Below are 7,299 nucleotides of genomic sequence, written 5' to 3' on the forward strand. Positions count from 1 at the left end.
TTCTTTTTTTTTTTTACTTATTTTTTATTTATTAGAATAGGGGTATTTTTGTAATAAAATAAAAAAATTTATTAAAAATGACTATTTTAATACGAAATAAAACATTAAGAATGACTCTAAATCAAAAATTATATTGAGAACGGTTTCGATTCTGACCCTCAATATTAGGGACCAAAATAATACTTATCCCTATATTTAATTATTTATAACAATGTACAATGCCAGCATATAGATGTTAGTGTCCAAATTTACTTTTTCACGTAGCCCTTTATAAAAAGAAAGGTTCATTATTATGTACTACTAATACCTATTTTCATGAACGAATTTTTTTAATTTTTAAATTATTTTTCAAATGTAATATTTTATTATTTAATATTTTTTTTACATATTTTTTTAATCCCACATAAACAAGGTATAGTTTAAAACAATTGATAAAAAAAGAGAAAATTCACTTTTATCTATCTCTCACGTACTTCAGTTACCAATTTTTTTTAAAAGAAAAAATTTGAAAAAAGTTCACTCCCTTTTCCTGCAAAATGCTAAAATGACACTCCTTCTCTATTTATAAAATGTATATTCTTCTCTCTTATAATTTTTAAAAGACATTCTCTTCAATCTATTTTAAATTTTTTATGTTAACTAATGTTAACTTTATCCATTTTTCAAGAAAAAATAAATTATTTTTTACAAATTGAAAGTTCCAGTTTGACTCAGCAACTCTAATCACGGCACGCAAGAACTGAAATATAATCCTAAAGCATAACATTGCAAGGACCTTAGAAACATATAACAGAATAGCAACTATAGAGGTTCGGGACAAGGAACAACTTGCTGCACTTAAGAATAAGTCAGAGAACAGAGCAGTTTTAGCTCCGGTGACGACGCAGTGGCTTGATGTCGCATGCAACAATCACAGAACTCAGCATGCAAGACCCGTAACTCGATCCTATGACACCAAAATCTCATATCCTTAAACAACTTAAAACAAAAATACCGATTCAAAGGTTCCGGAACGAAGCGCTTACCTAGACAAGGAAGAACGGCTGAACTGAAACAGCGGTAACTCAGATGGTGGTTCCGGTAAATAACGGTAACTCCGATGGTGGTTCCGATGATCACCCACGCCACACCCGGTGACCAGAACGGTGGCAACGACGGTGCAATAGCTTAGAACAGTAAGCAACGGCGGCGGAGGAAGCTGCTTAACAGCGACGGTAGCAGGGGTGGCGGAACAACCCACCACCATCGCGTTTCACCCCCTCCGCGAGCTCCTTCTCTCTCCTCGAAGTTCAACGATGGCCGCAGTTTGAGGCGACGACGACAGCACACGGCAGAGCTACTTCGTGCAGTAGGCCGCGCTCCTCGCGTCACTGGCCGCGTCCTCCTCCCTCAGAGTCGCACGGTCTCTCCCTCTCCTCTAGGCTTCCTCCTCCATGACAGCAATGGCCGCGACGGCACGGGCTCCTCACGTGCGGCAATTCGACGACAGCTTCACGGGTCAGCGGCGAAGCGGTTAGGCCGCAGCAGCAGCATGGTGACACCGCGAACAAACCCTCCCTCTCCTTTCCTTCTCCATTCGGCGGTCCCCTTCCCCGTTTCCCTTTCTTCTTTCTTTTTTTTCCCTTTCACTGAAGCGGCGTGTGTGTGTGTGTGAACTGATTTGGGGTGGCGGCTAGGTTAGGGTTTGATGAGGTGAGTGTATGAAAATTAGGGTTAGGGTTAATTTAGTAATTTCAAATAAAATAGGAATAATATAGTAATTGAAACCCAAATTAAATCCAACACTAATTATATATAGAAAATACTTTTTGTTCATCAATTTTACAAATTATTTTCAATAAAATATTCATATACAAGAATTAGAGATAATATAATTAATTTCTTTATTTTCCAAAACATAAGTATTAAAATTTAAAATATTAATTATTTAACCTAAATCATGTAAAATTCTTATTATTTCATAACTATCAACTTTATAATTTAAATATAGAAAATACTTCAATAATTATAAAATTAAATAAGAATCTTAATTTATTTCAAACTCAATTAATCAAAACTTACTTTAATTATCTTTAATAAAGAAATTTCTAAAATTAAAGCCATAAATAAATAATTGAATTTGAAATTAATTTATAATAAAATTTTTAAAAATTCTGGGTCTTACACCCCGTTACCCTAAGCCTTACCTCTAGCCGTAAGGCAGAGGATAATAAAGTGCCACGACAGTTCTAAAACTTATAATATATAACATATATCCAAAAATTTATATAACTAGAAGTCCGATGAAGGAGTAAAGCTCAAAGTCGCATAAAGCAGAATTACAAAATGCGTAGCGTTCACACCCGATAACGGACCAGTCACAGCCTGCGGAGTTTAGGCCGGCTAGTCAAACTGGAATACAAAAGAGTTTTGGAAGTTTAAAACATCTTATACAACTCATCTCTCAAATCAAGCCTCTAAAGTCATAAAGTCTAAATATAAAAAGATGAGAGAATACTACAACAAAAGTAAAGTAAAATAAAGCATATGAAAGACCATCCTCTGCTCTGTCACCATATTCGCAAACTCACCGAGGTGGGTTGCGACCTGCATCTGAAAAGCAACAATATGGTATGAGAATCGAAGGTTCTCAGTATGGTAACAATGCCCAATATATAAGAGTAAGGTTCTGGGATGCCAAAAGCAATCCTAGAACTTCACACCGATACAGATATTCAAGCTTAACGAAAAATAAATAAATTAAACCATAAACCATAAACAGGGTTATCTAAACTTAGAAAATTTCTAACTAATACTAGGCACACCGCTGTATCCCACAGCCTTCGCTAACCTAACCTCTGTGCGATCCCATCGCCACCGCCCCCCGATCCTCCTTAACGCTAGTCAAACACATTTAATGCAAACAAGTAAAGCAAAAATAGTATTCATGTATAACAGGTAAGTCAATTAGCATTTAGACATATTATTCAGTTAGGCATAACTCAAGTAATCAAAGCAGGCAAGCATGTAAAAGATCCATATGATGAATGTCTATTATATTGGCTCGTGATATCACTTGTCGATCCATAACTGCCAACCCGACACATCCTTTCGGATGTAGCTTTTCTGCCATACCAGGGATATAGTGCCCTGCACACTCTCATACTTAACCCAAGGATATAGTGCCTAGCACACTTGCATGCTTAACTCAAAGATATAGTGTCTGACACACTCTTGCAGCAGAAAAGGTTATCAATCATAATTCAACCCAGGGATATAGCACCCTACACATTATCGCACTTAACCCAAGAATATAGTGCCTGGCACACTTCTATTCATACTCACTCCATTAACCATAAACATTCATTTTCAAGTTTCAATCTCATCATCCATCATCAATATCTCAAGTTCATCATCAACCCGACTCCTCTTTAGTCCACAAGACAAATCCACCCAACTGACATACCAAGCCTAAGTTACCGTCCTCTAAACTCATACATAAATTACCAATTGGTTCATTAACCTATCTCTATTAGTCTTAAGGCCTAATTACTAGTTAACAATCCTATACAGTAGATAGAGAAGTTTTAAATTCCTCAATATGTTACCAAACCTCATACTCCTCATCATTCAACAACACCACCACTACACATTACAAATTCTCATCAACATTCAACACCAAACATCAACAATAACCATCATAATCCATCAAAATCATCATAATCATAAACATCACCATTACTCATCATTTTATTATCATAATGCATATATCACACATTGCCACGCTCCATATCATCCTCTTCATCATCAAACATAAATTCACACATAATTAATCACATACCAACATTATTCAATCCTATTTTAGGGTCAACTAGCCTAAGTGTCCAGAAACATTACATATGACATAAAGAAAACCGAAACCATACCTTGGCCAATTTTCAAAATGCACCAAACACCAAAACGAAGCCACCAAGCTCGATCTAAACCCTCAAACCAACTCCAACAAACACCAAAACTCAATCTAACATCACATAACATACAAACATCAAATCTAAGATTCACAAAAATAACTAAACACAAGGGTTTAGTGAGACCTTACCTTATCCGACGAGATTAGGGGTAAAATCCAACAATATTCCAATGCTAGATCACCCCTAAACAAACAAAATCACAAAATCTATTAAAAAACCAAATCCGAAAATGTAGAAATGTTAGGGCAGAAAACTGGAGTATGAGTTTCGAGTCCTTACTAGCAAAACATAGATAAAAACGAAGAGCTCGTTGAGAGCTTCGCGTGGCTGCAAACGGCTTGTCAATCGAGACTCTATAGCTCAAGTTATGGCTCCCAAAAGGTGATGATGAATAGTGACAATGAGGTTTCAACCCCCCTCCCCCCACCATCACCTATCCGAGCCCCCTTCCCATAAAAATGAGCTTAAAGCTCATTAAACACACATATATATGTTGGACCTTGGGCCCGGTTTGGGCCCCGTCCAACCCGTTATCGGTTTTAGCCCGTTTGGCCCACTTTAGGTCAAAACCTTTAAGATTAGTGCCCAGTTTTCGATTCCAAATTATTTTTGTCCTTTCAAAACGATAAATTTAATTTTTTCAAAATCTTATCTTCCAAAATACGCGGTACCATGCAAACTAGAACCAGTACTGCCAGCTTAAGCTCCGGTACATTTTTTTATAAAAATTTTCTGCAACAGATACATTTTCCAACTCAGAAAAATTCATTGAAATTAAATTTCACCTTTTTATTTTCAAAATATCATTTCTATATTTTTAAACCTATTTTGCGCGATTAAATTATTATTTTATTAAAACGGTTAAGCCGATTCTTACATGCACTCATTATTATATCAATTCATTATCTGTCCCAATATTTCATCCTATGCAAATAAATGACAACTTTATTCCTTTTTAGGTTTCTTTCATCTAATGCAGCGACTCAAACAATAACGAAGGCCATTAAAGTGATGTATAATCTAGTTATAGAAAGATTTTTCCTAAGGTTGGAGACAAGTGATATGAGAAGTGGAAGGTAAAACTAAAATTATTTCGAAGAGGACTATGCCACCCAAATCTCTTTGGGGGCATCAGACCTCCTTCTTGTTTCGAAGGACGAGGTTTGAACACAGATGGTTTGCAAGTGAAAGCCTAGCAGGGTGAATGGCGTAGGGCATGCCAACAGTAGCACTACACCACTTCATTGAGGGAGGGACTCCAGAGGACCACTATACTGCCAATGGGCCAGATCCGAGGGAGTAGATCACTCAGCAACAACAGGGAGCTTACCAAGCAAATGGAGTAGAGATCAAGATATGCCCAAAGTGATAAGCGAAGACGGACTCATTGGAGATAACAGTAACAGATCACTCACTTCCAGCAGACTGTCTCCATTCGCGACTCTACCATGACCAAGATGAGACATTAGGCTAGATGTGGAGCTTTTTGCAGTCTATGCAGAGCGGTTTGTTTAGCAGTGTCCAACTAACTTTTCACCTTCCTTTGAAAGACGACGAGTGCATATATAAGTTAGGTAATTCTAATTCACTAGTGCATGAGATGTCTTTATCATGCTAACCCCTAAACGTGCTTCCACCTTACCTGAAGTTGAAGTTACTATTAGAGAGGCCTTTGAGTTCTGGTTTCAGTAGTTTTGGTCTTCCTTACATAGATAGGGAAGTAGTTACGAGTGTCAGAAAAAAAGTGCTTTGATTAAGTCGAACTTGTTCCATCAAATAGTTAGGCAAACTGATTCTAAGACTCTGCAAACCCACTCATGCAAACAACGAAGATGATGATGACTTCTTTGATGTGAAAGATGATTGATCTTATAGTTTATTTCTAATTTTGTTAACATTTTTGACATTATATTTTATGAAAAAGTACAAGGGAATTACGTTTTTTCTAAATTACGTAAACAATAGGTTAAAAAAGAAAAGTTAATTTGAATTTTAAAAAACAAAATTTGAATTAATTAGGTTTAATCATAATTTTGAATTTTTTTATTTTTTCCGCAACCGCTCTCTCGCAATCTTGTGCCACCGCCGCCACTGCTGTATCGCGACCCCGGTGTCCCAAAAGCTATTGTCTCGTTACTTGTTTCTTATCAATTAAGTTGGATGTTTATTTTACTATATATGTGGATGGTTCTTTTCATTCTAATATGGATGTTTATTTGGATATACTATTGGTATTTTACTTGATTTGCTTGATTCTGCATGCAGATGCTCCGCAGGATGTTCATTTTAGGGTTAAGTACGATTTTGATCCCTAAAGTAGGGGCTAAAAATTTTTTTCATCCCCGGCCTTTTTTTTTGCTACAAAATGGTCCCAAAGGTTTAACTTAATTTTAAAATCGTCCTTCGGACGAAAATGCCCTTCCCCTTCTATCCCAAAATAACCGATTCTTCTTCTCAATCACAGCAATTCCAATACCCAGATATTCACCTCAATCACAACCATATCTCTTCTTCACCTCAATCACAACCATATCTCTTCTTTTAAAAAAATCTTCTACTAAAATTTCAACAAAATTTCAACTACAATTTTAACAACAGCAACATAATTTCAACGGCAATAACAAAATTTCAAATAACAAATATAAAAAAATCAAAACAGAGAAGAAGAACACAACAGCAACAAAATTTTAACATATCAAAAAATCAAAACAGAAAAACAGAAAAATGGAATAGAATCAGAAGCAAAATAGAAACAAAAAAATAGAAAAAGAAAACCAATGGAATCAATTCCCAGGATGGAATCAGAGTCAACAACAACAGTGTGATTATCAAAATCAGAAGCAGAATAATCAGAAACAGAAGCAGAATAATCAAGTTAATCTGAATCAGAATTGGAACCCTGCGGCGAGGAGCAACGACAAGCAACGAGGAGCAGCGGCGACGTGCGACGTGCAGCGGCGGGATCCAGGACGCGAAGTAGCAGAGGAGCTTCGGCGACGGCATTGGATTCAACGGACGCCAACGGTGGCAGCTGGCGTGATGGTAGCGACACTCCTCCTCTACCCTCAGCTCGTGCATCCCTCTCTCTCTCTCTCTCTCTCTCTCTCTCTCTCTCTCTCTTCACGGTCAGCGTCACGGTGGCGGATCTAGCGATGACAAAGCAGCTCAGAATGGCGACGACGACGCAGCTCAACGGCAGCAACAAGCGCAGTGCGACGGTGGCCTCCCTTCCTCCTGGCGTGATTCCTTACCTTGGCACCTTCCCTTCCCCTCTCCTCTCTTGCCGTTAGTGTGAGTGAGATCTGGAACCCCTCCCCTCTCCCGTTAGTCTGACTAAACGTGAGGAGCG

The sequence above is a fragment of the Arachis ipaensis genome, chromosome B08 (genome assembly GCF_000816755.2).
Source record: "Arachis ipaensis cultivar K30076 chromosome B08, Araip1.1, whole genome shotgun sequence".
NCBI lineage: Eukaryota > Viridiplantae > Streptophyta > Magnoliopsida > Fabales > Fabaceae > Arachis > Arachis ipaensis.